The sequence below is a fragment of the Hypanus sabinus genome, chromosome X1 (genome assembly GCF_030144855.1).
Source record: "Hypanus sabinus isolate sHypSab1 chromosome X1, sHypSab1.hap1, whole genome shotgun sequence".
Classification (NCBI taxonomy): Eukaryota; Metazoa; Chordata; class Chondrichthyes; order Myliobatiformes; family Dasyatidae; genus Hypanus; species Hypanus sabinus.
The window spans coordinates 59,100,511-59,113,059 of NC_082738.1; positions in this window are offsets into that span (position 1 = coordinate 59,100,511).

The following is a 12,549-nucleotide window of genomic DNA, read 5'->3' on the forward strand; positions in this document are numbered from 1 at the left end:
TGGCAGGTGAGACTTGTGGCTGCGAAACAACCTCAGGTTCTGGAGCCTCCTCTGTGCCTCTGGGACTGCAGGAAATGGCTCTGACAGATCTGAACACCTTTCTTTTAGATGTGTTGGCATGATGAACAGTGAATGGCAAGCTTCACTGGACAATGTGGACCATAATGTATGAGTACAGAGTCTGATATCACCATTTCCTTTACCTGTGGCATGCAGATGGTAGATGGATCTTGAATCAAGTTGTAGTTGTCTCAGGTACTCATGTCCCCACCATGTTGGCCTTCCCACTTTTACCACAAACAATCCCAATGTGACTTGTTGGCTGCTTAATATCACTGTTATAAATGTCATTCCCACAGGAGCTATCTTTTCTCCAGTGTAAGTTCTTTGTTGGATATCTGTAGGTTTCAGTTCAGTATTTTTGATATGCCAATAAACTCATTTTGTGGAATGACTGAAACAGCCCAGCCAGTGTCCAATTCCATTTTAATTAATTTGCCATTCATTTCTGGTGTAAACTATATTGCTGGTCTCGTGTTAGTTTTCACATTATAAATCTCAAGGCCATCCAGTCCAGTGTCACTCTCATGATTATCGGATTTTTCATCAACTGCATGCAGATTAGTGCTCTTTTTGAAACTGCACCTTGACTTTTTATTTTTATCTCTTCCCTGGCCAGGCCATTTATTTTTGTCTGCCCAACATGCTCTTTATATGTGTTCAACTTTGTTGCATTTTCTGCAAGTTTCACCTTTAAGTCTGCATTGGTCTGGTGTATGTTTGCCCCTGCCAAAACAGTGCCTCTCAAAATCCAATCCTACATACCCGTCATGAGAGATGGAAATGTGTAAGGCCAGCCAACAGGGCTCTGGTGAAGCTATATAGGCCAATCCTCTGTATAGTAGATAAAATGGATTACAGAAATATTGATGAACTCCAACAATACCATTGACTTTAGACGATGGAGACTGAGGTCATCAATGGATTATGCTTCACTGAGAGTTAAGGGCACAAGAAGAAGAATTTGCAATGGTAGCACAATTTGTTTTGCCAGGCCAGTTACTGTGTAGACATTACAATTTTGTTCATGCTCACTTTCATTCCTGACTGTAGCTTTGTTGTGTTTCTCACTGCTGTTTCCATTGATACAATTATTTCAGCTGCTTTTATAATGTAAGTTGTGCTTCAGTTAAGAGCCATTTTTGAATGCCTTCTTGTAAGATTCCACAAACTAAACAATCTTCAATGTATCATTAAGGGCATTATAAAACTGACAATGCTCAGATAATTTCTTCAATTCAGCTTTGTATACTGAAATGGATTCCTCTTCCTTTTGATTCCACTTATGAAACCTAAAGCATTCTGCAATTAGCAATGATTTTGGGCAACCATTATAGCTCTTCTGGGAACACTGATGTCGCCTCTGCATCAGCCAATCCCAATTCTCCTGTGATCTTTAAGCTCTTGAGGCTGTAGCACTTTACATAGCTAGCCAGCCATCCCTTACTAGCTTTAAACTCCTTCCTCTCGCTCTCAAGTAGCGAACGAATGAGACGCGAGGCGAACGACGCTCAAACAACGAGTAATACTTCTAATTATCTCTAGATTACAGTACTTACAATACCTAATACAATGGAAATGCTATGTAAATAGTTGTGACACTGTATTGTTTAGGGAATACGAACGTTTTGGAGGAGGCTCAATAATAAGATTCGGAACAATAAGGCAGTGGGAGAGCACCTAAGGATTTCCAGTGGGAAGACATTTTGAGTTCTCAGGGGAAGAGAGAGGCCAGACTGAGCAGGCGCGTGACGTCCGCCTGTTGAGCGTGAACAGTTTAAAAAGGGCAAGGAATCTGCAGAAGTTTTTGATTCGGAACAAGAAGGCAGTAGGAGAGCACCTAAGGATTTACAGCAGAAAGACATTTTGAGTCCTCGGGGGAAGAGAGAGGCCAGACTGTGCAGGCGCCTGACATCCGCCAGTTGAGCGCAAACAGTTTAAAAAGAAGGCAGCCATATCCAGCGGGCAGGGTTGGGAGTGGTCAGTGGATTGAGAGGCAGCAGAGTGAAAGAGCTTTGGCTCCACGGGCTTCGACGGTAATGGGACGAGGTGAGGCAGTTGTTGATTGCAAAAGGAAGTAGTATGTGTGTGAGGCCGGTTTTCTGTGGTCGGTCTCAGATGTGGGAGGTCCTGGAGTCTCCCATTGTCCCGGGCGGTCACATCTGCACCCGGTGCATCGAGATACAACTCCTACAGGACCGTGTTAGGGAACTGGAGCTGCAGCTTGATGACCTTCGGCTGGTCAGGGAAAGTGAGGAGGTGATAGAGAGGAGTTACAGACAGGTGGTCACTCCGGGGCCACAGGGGACAGAGAAATGGATCACTGTCAGGAGAGGGAAGGGGAAGAGTCAGGTACTAGAGAGTATCCCTGTGGCTATACCCCTTGACAATAAGTATTCCTGTTTGAGTACTGTTGGGGTGGGGGGGGGACAGCCTACCTGGGGGAAGCGACAGTGGCCGTGCCTCTGGCACAGAGTTTGGCCCTGTGACTCAGAAGGGTAGGGAAAGGAAGAGGAAGGCAGCAGTGATAGGGGACTCGATAGTCAGGGGGTCAGTCAGGTGATTATGTGGATGCAGGAAAGAAACTCGGATGGTAGTTTGCCTCCCAGGTGCCAGGGTCCAGGATGTTTCTGATTGCGTCCAAGATATCCTGCAGTGGGAGGGAAAACAGCCAGAGGTCGTGGTATGTATTGGTACCAATGGCATAGGTAGGAAAAGGGAAGAGGTCCTGAAAGAAGACTACAGGGAGTTAGGAAGGAAGTTGAAAAGCTGGACCGCAAAGGTAGTAATCTCGGGATTACTGCCTGTGCCACGCGACAGTGAGAATAGGAATAGAATGAGGTGGAGGATAAATTCGTAGCTGAGGGATTGGAGCAGGGGGCAGGGATTCAGATTTCTGGATCATTGGGACCTCTTTTGGGGCAGGTGTGACCTATACTAAAAGGATGGGTTGCACTTGAATCCCGGGGGGATAAATATCCTGGCAGGGAGGTTTGATAGAGCTGTTGGGGAGGGTTTAAACTAGTTTGGCAGTGGGGTGGGAATCAGAATGTGAGTGCAGGGATTAAGGTAGAAGGACAAGGGCATGATGCTAAGAGTTCTAAGTTGATGAGGAAGGACAGGCAGGGGACAGAACATAATTGCAGCCAGGTAAAGGGGTTGAAATGTGTCTATTTCAATGCTAGGAGTATTAGGAACAAGGAGGATGAACTTAGAGCATGGATTAGTACGTGGAATTACGATGTTGTGGCCGTTAACTGAAACTTGGTTGGAGGAAGGGCAGGATTGGATGATGCAGGTCCCGGGGTTCAGGTGTTTTAAAAGGAATAGGATGGGAGGTAGAAAAGGCATTGCTGGTCAGAGATATTATCACGGCTATAGAAAGGGAGGACGCTGCAGAAGGAGTGTCCACGGAGTCAGTGTGGGTGGAAGTCAGAAATAGGAAATCGCTGTGCTGGGAGTAGTCTATAGGCCCCCAAATAGCCCTCGGGACACCGAGGAGCAAAAGAGCAGGCAGATTTTAGAATGGCGCAGGAAATACAGGGTTGTAGTTATGAGTGATTTCAACTTCCCTCATATTGAATAGCACCTCCTGTGTGCAAGGGGGATAGATGGGGCTGAATTTGTCAGGTGTGTTCAAGAAGGATTTCTGACACAGTATGTGGACCGGCCGACGAGAGGAGAGGCCATACTGGATCTAGTTCTGGGTAATGAACCTGGTCAGGTGACAGACCTCTTGGTGGGGGAGCATTTTGGTGAGAGTGACCACAACTCCCTTAGCTTCAGCATAGCTATGGAAAGGGATAAAATCAGTCGAAATGGTAAAGTGCTTAACTGGGAAAGGGCTAACTTTGAAGGGATGAGGCAGGAACTAGCGAGAGTAAATTGGAAACAGATATTCAAAGGGGAAAGCACAGAAGTAATGTGGGAGAAGTTTAGGGACCACTTGAGCTGGGTTCAGGATAGGTTTATCCCACTGAGGCAAGGAAAAAATGGTAGGAAAAGGGAACCGTGACTGACGAAACACGTGAGGCAACTCGTCAAGAGGAAAAAGGAAGCATATGTTAGATATAAGAAGCAGGAAGTAGGAGGGGCTCATGAGAAATATAGGGTAGCCTGGAAGGAACTAAAGAAAAGCTTTAGGAGAGCTCGAAGGGGGCATGAGAAAGCCTTGGCATGTAGGATTAAGGAGAACCCCAAGGCGTTCTATGCGTATGTGAAGAATAGGAGGATGACGAGAATGAAGGTGGGACCGCTAAAGGATAAAGAGGGCAACATGTGCCTGGAAGCGGAGGAGGTTGGGAAGGTCCTAAATGAATACTTTGCTTCAGTATTCACAAGTGAAAATGATCTTGATCAGGATGAGGTCGAAGTAGAGCAGGCCTGTGTGCTGGACAATGTGGAGATTAAGGAAGAAGAAGTGCTGGATCTTCTTAAAAACATTAAGATTGATAAATCCCCAGGGCGGGATATGATACACCCCAGGTTGTTGTGGGAATTGAGAGAAGCATTAGCTATGATCTTTGAATCCACTATGGCTGCAGGGGAAGTGCCGGAGGACTGGAGAATGGCAAATGTAGTTCCCTTGTTTAAAAAAGGTAATAGGGAGAAACCTGGGAACTATAGACCAGTGAGACTTAAGTCGCTGGTATGCAAACTACTGGAAAGGATTCTTAAGGATAGGATCTACGAGCATTTGGAGAAGTACAGTCCACTAATGGATAGTCAACATGGCTTTGTGAAGGGAAGATCATGCCTCACGAGCCTGATTGAGTTTTTTGAAGAAGTAACAAAAGAAATTGATGAGGGTAGGGCAGTGGATATGGTCTACATGGACTTTAGCAAAGCATTTGACAAGGTCCCTCATGAGAGATTCATCCAGAAAGTCATGAGGCATGGGATAAGTGGAACCTTGGCTGTTTGGATAAAAAAATTGGCTTAAAGGAAGAAAGCAGAGGGTAGTTATGGAAGGAAAGTATTCTGCCTGGAGGTCGGTGTCTAGTGGAGTGCCACAGGGATCTGTCCTGGGACCCCTGCTGTTTGTGTTTTTTATAAATGACCTGGATGTAGAGGTGGAAGGATGGGTGAGTAAATTTGCGGATGACACGAAGATTAGAGGAGTTGTGGATGGAGCTGTAGGTTGTCAAAGGTTACAAGAGGATATAGACAGGCTGTAGAGTTGGACAGAAAAATGGCAGATGGAGTTCAATCCGGACAAGTGTGAGGTGATGCGTTTTGGAAGGACAAACTAGAAGACTGAGTACAGGATTAATGGTCAGTTACTTAAGAGTGTGGATGAACAAAGGGACCTTGGGGTTCAAATCCATACATCCCTCAAGGTCGCTGCACAGGTTGATAGTGTAGTTAAGAAGGTCTATGGGATGCTAGGCTTCATTAACAGAGGGATTGAGTTCAAGAGTAGAGAGATCATGTTGCAACTCTACAAATCTCTGGTGAGACTGCACTTAGAGTATTGTGTTCAATTCTGGTCACCTCATTATGGGAAGAATGTGGAAGCTATGGAGAGGGTGCAGAGGAGATTTACCAGGATGTTGCCTGGTTTGGAGAACAAGTCATATGAAGCAAGGTTAGCAGAGCTGGGACTTTTCTCTTTGGAGCGTAGAAGAATGAGAGGGGACTTGATAGAGGTCTACAAGATTATGAGAGGCATAGATAGGGTGGATAGTCAGTACCTGTTTCCCAGGGCACCATTAGCAAACACCAGAGGGCATATGTACAAAATTAAAGGAGGGAAGTTTAGGGGAGACATCAGGGGTAAGTTTTTTATACAGAGGGTTGTGAGTGCCTGGAATGACTTGCCAGGGATGGTGGAGCAGGCTAAAACATTAGGGGTATTTAAGAGCCTCTTGGACAGGCACATGGATGAAAGAAAAATGGAGGGTTATGGGGTAGTGTGGGTTTAGTACTTTTTTTTTAAGGATTATATGGGTCGGCACAACATGGAGGGCTGAAGGGCCTGTACTGTGCTGTAGTGTTCTATGGTTATAATACTAAAGTCAGGATCTGTGGAGGTTGAGGGCTGAGGACCACTTCGGCAATCGACATGCCACTTTTCAAAAGATCTAAGATTTATACTTTCTTAGCAAGAGATAGCTCTTTACGCTACCTCTTAGATTTTGAGAAATTGCTTTGACCACTTAATTGCTTTTTAGGAGCCATTTTTTCACAGAAACAAAGTAGCGACCAAATGAGACATGAGGCGAACAAAGCTCAAACAACGAGTGCAGGAGAAAGAACTTCCAGGTTTTACCGATCCGTGGTTGGTTGAATCTATGCATGTGGAACCCTTGGATAAGGAGGGCTGACTGTACTTCATCCTGTGATGAATATAAATGATCAGAATCAGATTTATTATCATTGAAGTACTGTATATTGTGAAATTGGTTGTTATGTGGCAACAGTGCAGTACAATACATGAAAATACTATAAATTATATATGTATATCTATAAAAGCTGGTCCTAAAACATTGATTATTTGTCTTCAGGCTCCTGAAACTCATTTTTGATGATAGTAATGAGAAGAGGGCATGTCCTGTGTCGTAGGTGGTAAGTGTCCTTAATGGCAGATGGTGTCTTTTTGAGGCATCACCTTTTGAAGACATCCTCAATGGAGGGGAGGTTAGTGCCTATGATGAAGCTGGCTGAGTTTAAAACCCTCTGTGTCTTTTTCTGGTTTTGGATACTGGCCCTTCCAGACTGCAAGACGTGCCAACAAATATTTCAACTTGGTATAGTTTTCTGCAGAGAGGTTTGCAACCCAGAATATGAGACCTTCAGAATATAACAGGAATTCTTTCACTCATCGGAAGAAGTGAATAGGAACTGGTCATTTCAACACAGTACATAGAACATAGGACAGTAGAACACAGGAATAGGCCCTCTGGCCCACAATCCTGTGCTGATCCAATTAAATTAGTAATCAAATGGCTAACTAAACTAATCTGTTCTGCATAAACCATGTTCATATTCCTCCATTTTCTTCACATTCATTTACCTATCTAAACATTTCTTAAATATCCCAAATATTTCTTCCTCTATCACCATCCTATCTTTTTAATCACCCTTTCAACCTGTGTAGCCACTCACAGGGAGATAGGAACTTGTACCCCGAGATCCCTCTGCTCATCAAAATTGTTAAGGATCTCACTTTTATCAGTGTACTGTCTCTTTGCATTTGACCTACAAAGATGCAACACTTCACATCTGGATGGGTTAAAATCATCCGCCATTTCTCCACCCATATCTGAAACATTTCTTTTGGTTCCAGAAAAATGAATCAAATGTTACTCCACTTTTTAAGAAGGGAGCGAGGCAGAAGGAAAAAGAGAATTATAGGCTAACTGGCCTGACTTCAGTGGTTGGAAGATGTTGGAGTCCATTATTAAGGATGAGCTTTTGGAGTATGTGGATACACACGATAAAATAGGCCTAGGTTTTCTTCAGGGGAAATCTTGTCTGACAAATCTATTGGCATTCTTTGAGGAATTAACAGCCAGAATAGACAAAAGAGAATCAGTGGATGTTGTGTATTTTGATTTTCAAAAGCACATGAGGCCACTTAATAAGATAAGAACCCAGGTATTACAGGAAAGAGAATAGCACAGAAAAAGGTTGACTGATTGGCAGGAGGAAAAAAGTGGGAATAAATGGGGCCTCTCAGGTTGGCTGCTGGCGACAACTGGTGTTCCATAGGGTTCAGCATTGGGATCTCTTCTTTTCATGTTACATATCAACAATTTTGATGATGGAATTGATGGTTTTGTGGCCAAATTTACAAATATAGGTGGAGGGACATGTAGTGTTGAGGAAGCAGGGAGTCTGCAGAAGAATTTAGACAGATTGGGAGAATTGGCAAAGAAGTGGCAGGTGGAATATAGTGTAGGGAAGTGTGTGGTCATGCACTTTGGTAGAAGGAATAAAGATGTAGACTATTTTCTAAACAGGGATAAAATTCAAAAATGCAAAGGGCTTTAAGAGTCCTTGTGCAGGATTCCCTAAAGGTAATTTTACAGGTTGAGTTGGTGGTGAGGAAAGCAAATCCAATATGAACATTCATTTTGAGAGGACTAGAATATAAGAGCAAGGATTTTAATGCTGAGGCTTTATAAGGCTTTGGTCAGACTACACTTGGAGTATTGTCAGCAGTTTTGGACCCTTATCTAAAAAAGGATGTTCTGGCATTGGAGAGGATACAGAGGAGATTCACAAGAATGATTCTGGGAATGGAAGTTTAATTTATGAGGAACATTTCAGTGTTCTGGTCCTGTACTCACTAGAGTTTAGAAGACTGAGGGGGATCTCATTGAAAACTATCAAATAGTGAAACACCTAGAATGAGTGGATGTGGAGAGGATGTTTCCTATAGTGGGTGAGTCTACGACCATGGCACAGCCTCAGAATGGAGGGGCATCTATTTACAACAGTGATGAGGAGGAACTTCTTGACGCAGATGGTGGAGAATCTGTGGAATTCATTGCCCAGACCACTGTGAAAGCCAAGTCATTGGAGTTATTTTACATGGAGGGTAATAGGTTCTTGGTTAGTAAGGGCACCAAAGATTATGAGGCAAAGGCAGGAGAATAGGGTTGAGATGAATAATTGTATATTATATTATATTATAATAAATTAGTCATGATGTAATAGCAGACCAAACTCAATGGGCTGAGTGGTGTAATTCTGCTCCTATGTCTTAAGGTTTTATAACATTTCATTAGAACCCTTTTAGGGAGTCCAGCAATATGAGGAGGGCTCCTAATGTATATTTTCTGGTCGAGGGCTATTTCCCTATAGAATTCATAGATTCCGAAGGATAAAGCTTTGAGAAGATAAACACTTTTTTATCTCCACCCTAGCAATCCTCAATCTCACCTTGCATGCCAGCTGCTATGAAAATCCCAGTGAAAAACTCAGCCAGCAGATTATGTGTATTTTCCAGATGCACAGTTGTCAAGTGAATGTTAATGGGTGAGTCTCAACAGGTCTGTGAAAGTAACTTCCTTACGCCACTACCATTTTTTGTAGACATTTCCTTATAAGGTGTGTGGTCATTTAAATAAAATTTCAACACTTTAGAAGGCTGTTTATTGTAACCATCCAATGACAGCCTTTACTTGGACTAGCACTTCCCACTTTACATGAGGATTACTTAACAATAGAACAGCACAATGATTGGCCGCATTACATTGATGCTGAGACTATGGCATGGCCCATTTCCACGAGGAGTATGGTGTGCATGGAGATGGTTCCAATTGTATTCCACTCCATAATGCCATTTCCATTGCGAAGTCCACAAATAAAACAGTGCTGTCGAATTTCTCTGCAAACTCTAAGTCTGTCAACTGAAGCAAAGCCAGAACAGCCCCAAAGGAGGTTGGGTGAGGGGGTGGGGGTTTCAATCCTGCTTTATTCTGCCAGTTCCCAGCATTTTACACGTGGAGATGGAGGGAAGGACAGATCAAGTTCAGCTGTACGTTGGCGTGTAATATGATAACTCACTGCTCGAGCTTATTATAAAAAATGGCCTCCAGTATGTGTGACCAGAGACCACATGGGAGCAGGTCCAACATGAGTCACTTCCTTCAGAGGGAGGGCAAAGGGTATGAAACTCAAAACCAAACTCCTCTGCCATTCAAAACAGCACAAATATGAAGCTACAAATATCTATTATTTGCATTAATTGGGTAGGCCATAGAAGATTTGATTCACATAGTGATTTGATTAAAAGTCTATTGAGGTAAGTGAAGCATGGAAGGGAATTTGATCTTAAACAAGAAAGAATTGTTTAGTGTCACAGAAAGACTTCCTGCCTCATGTTTTAACATTAAAAAAAAATCTTTTCCCTCCATTTAACCCCAACTACAGTTATTTATGTGTCCTTAACTGTAACACAACCAATGACCTTTCACATGAAAACCCTTACACCTTTCATTTGACTTGTTTCATTATTATTTTCCCACATTTATTAGCCTCAGAAACCTGGCTGTTCTTCTGTTCGCATTAAAATTCAGATAAAAACAGAATTTCTTTATAACATAGGTCAGAAATTATATATTCTGTTTCAATAAATATTTAAGTTAAAGGATCAAATTTTGGTTTAGTCATCAGTCACTCCTATATAGACAACCATATATTAATGGCAAATAAATCTAAATAACTGCAGACTTTCCTGCTTCTGAAAGCATAAATTGATCTCAACAGTTTTAATCTTAAGTAGAATTTGTCCTCCAATTGATATCATATATGATATATATAGTTTCAGTGAAAGCATGCTATATTTAGAAAGAAAAAGACCATCTAAATTTATGTATGCTTAATTCGAATTGGTATTGGGTTACTATTGTCATATAATTCGAGATAAAGCTTGTCTTAGACTTCAAATCATTACTCAATGCATTTAGATAGAACAAAGTAAAACAATAACAATGCAGAATAAAGTGTACCGACTACAGAGGAAGTGCAAGGAGCACCATTTTGGGTTACTCCGGGCTCTCAGCTCATGACCCTCAATTTGTCTGGTCAATTGGTTCAAGAGTTCATTTTATTGTACTAGACAGCAATTTAATAGTCTTATAACAGTGAGGTAGAAGCTGTCCTCAAGTCTGGTAATACATGTTTTCAGGCGTTTGTATCTTCTGCCCATAGAATTAGAATAAGGGAGTTAAATGTGCTTTTCTCATGTCAATGTATGCTCACCTTAATGAAACAATTAAATTGCATGTTCTCTCTGTTACTGTGTGGCGTTTCTTCCAGGTTGGCTCCTTTGATGGGTGAACAAAGCACTGTAGGCCAGAGCTGGGTTTAAATAGGCTACACCTGATGAGTTGAAAATGAGGTGATGATTCCTGTTAGCTGGGTGGAAACTGTGATCTGCCTGCCTATGCAGGCCTGACAGGAGCATCCTTGATAAATCCAGCACCCAACAGCTCAAGATGATCCAGACTGGTCTGGTGGAGCTCCTCGATGAGCGATGGATGGCACCCAAGACCTCTCCTCCATGTCATACCCTTTCCAGTCAACCAGGTACTGCTCACCCTGTCCATGACAACACGAATCCATCAACTGATGAACCATGTACACTGGACCACCTTCCACCAGCCCTGGTCCCTGAGATGCAGGCTCAGGCGGTTTGAGTGGTCCATAGACAACAGGCTTAAGGCAGGACACATGGAAGGTAGGTGTGATCCTGAAGGATGGTGGCTTCTAGAGATGATAAATGACTGTATTGATGTGACGAGTAATCTTAAAAGGGTCGATAAACTGGGGCAAGAGTTAGTGGGGTCAGTGTACAGAGACAGATCTTAGCTGGACAGTCAGACATTATCCCCAGGCTTGAGTAGTCTGGCTGGGTGCCAGTGGTGGCTAGCCTGGCAGCAGTTGGTGCCAACAGGATAGCCCTACATGCCCTCTTCCAAGCATTCCGGCATCAGTGAACCCAGGCCCCGTTGGACAGGATATCCACTGTTGGCTCCTCTTTGGGGAACAATGGGGGATGGTAATCATGAAGCACTTTAAAGGGTGACATACCCGTGCCAAAGGAGTTGCATAGTTTGTTTGGAGGATCTCATGAATGATGGCTTCAAAAATGGCTGGACTGTTGGAAAGTCCAAAAGTCATAGCTAAGTATTTGTAGTGGCCAGTAGGTGTTATGAATGCAGCCTTCCACTCATCTCCCCGATGGTTGCAGAATAGGTTGTGTGTGCTTTGTTGATCCAGTCTGGTGATGATCTGGGCCTTGCAGACTGTTTTGAATGCTCTATCTATTATGGGGAGAGGGCAGCAGTTCTTAATGGTGACTGTTGAGTCCATGATAGTTAATGCAGGAAGAAGATCCCCATCCTTCTTTTTGACAAAGAGGAATCCTTAACTGGCTGGGGACTGGGATAGACAAATGAGGCCATGCTGTAGCACTCTTCAATGTAGTTATTCATGGCTTAGGTCTCAGGAGGGGAGGGAACAACAGGGAACCTTGGGGAGCAGTGTTGCCCAGAAGGAGTGCAGAGAGCAGAGCTTAGGAGACAATGGCACTTAACAGTGACTCCTTTGTTTGCATCTTCAGAAACAGCTGTATTTCCATCTTTAATATCTCTTTTTTTCCCTTTCAGGGTTCACTTTTGAAGTCCCAGACCTGGAGTTACACACTGACTTTGGTTCTTTGCGGGAATGGGACCCGCTCTCAGGGCCTCACCACTGGCCGCTTTTGATATGGCAAAGACACGGCCTGAAAGATTAGTTTGCCTTCCGGGTGCTGGGTTTTCATGGCTCTGAAGGTGGATGGATTTGAAGCTGGTGCTGCCGCAGAAAAAAGGTGTGTCGTGGGAGATGGAAGATCAAAAACAGTGAGCTGGCTGCTGGCTGTGTCCCCAGAAACCCGAGATCTTTAGGCACAGAACTCGGAAAAAGCGACTCAACAGACATTTAACACCATAAATTGGTGAGTTGTTTTGTTATGTCTCTCCTCTCGCTGTGAAA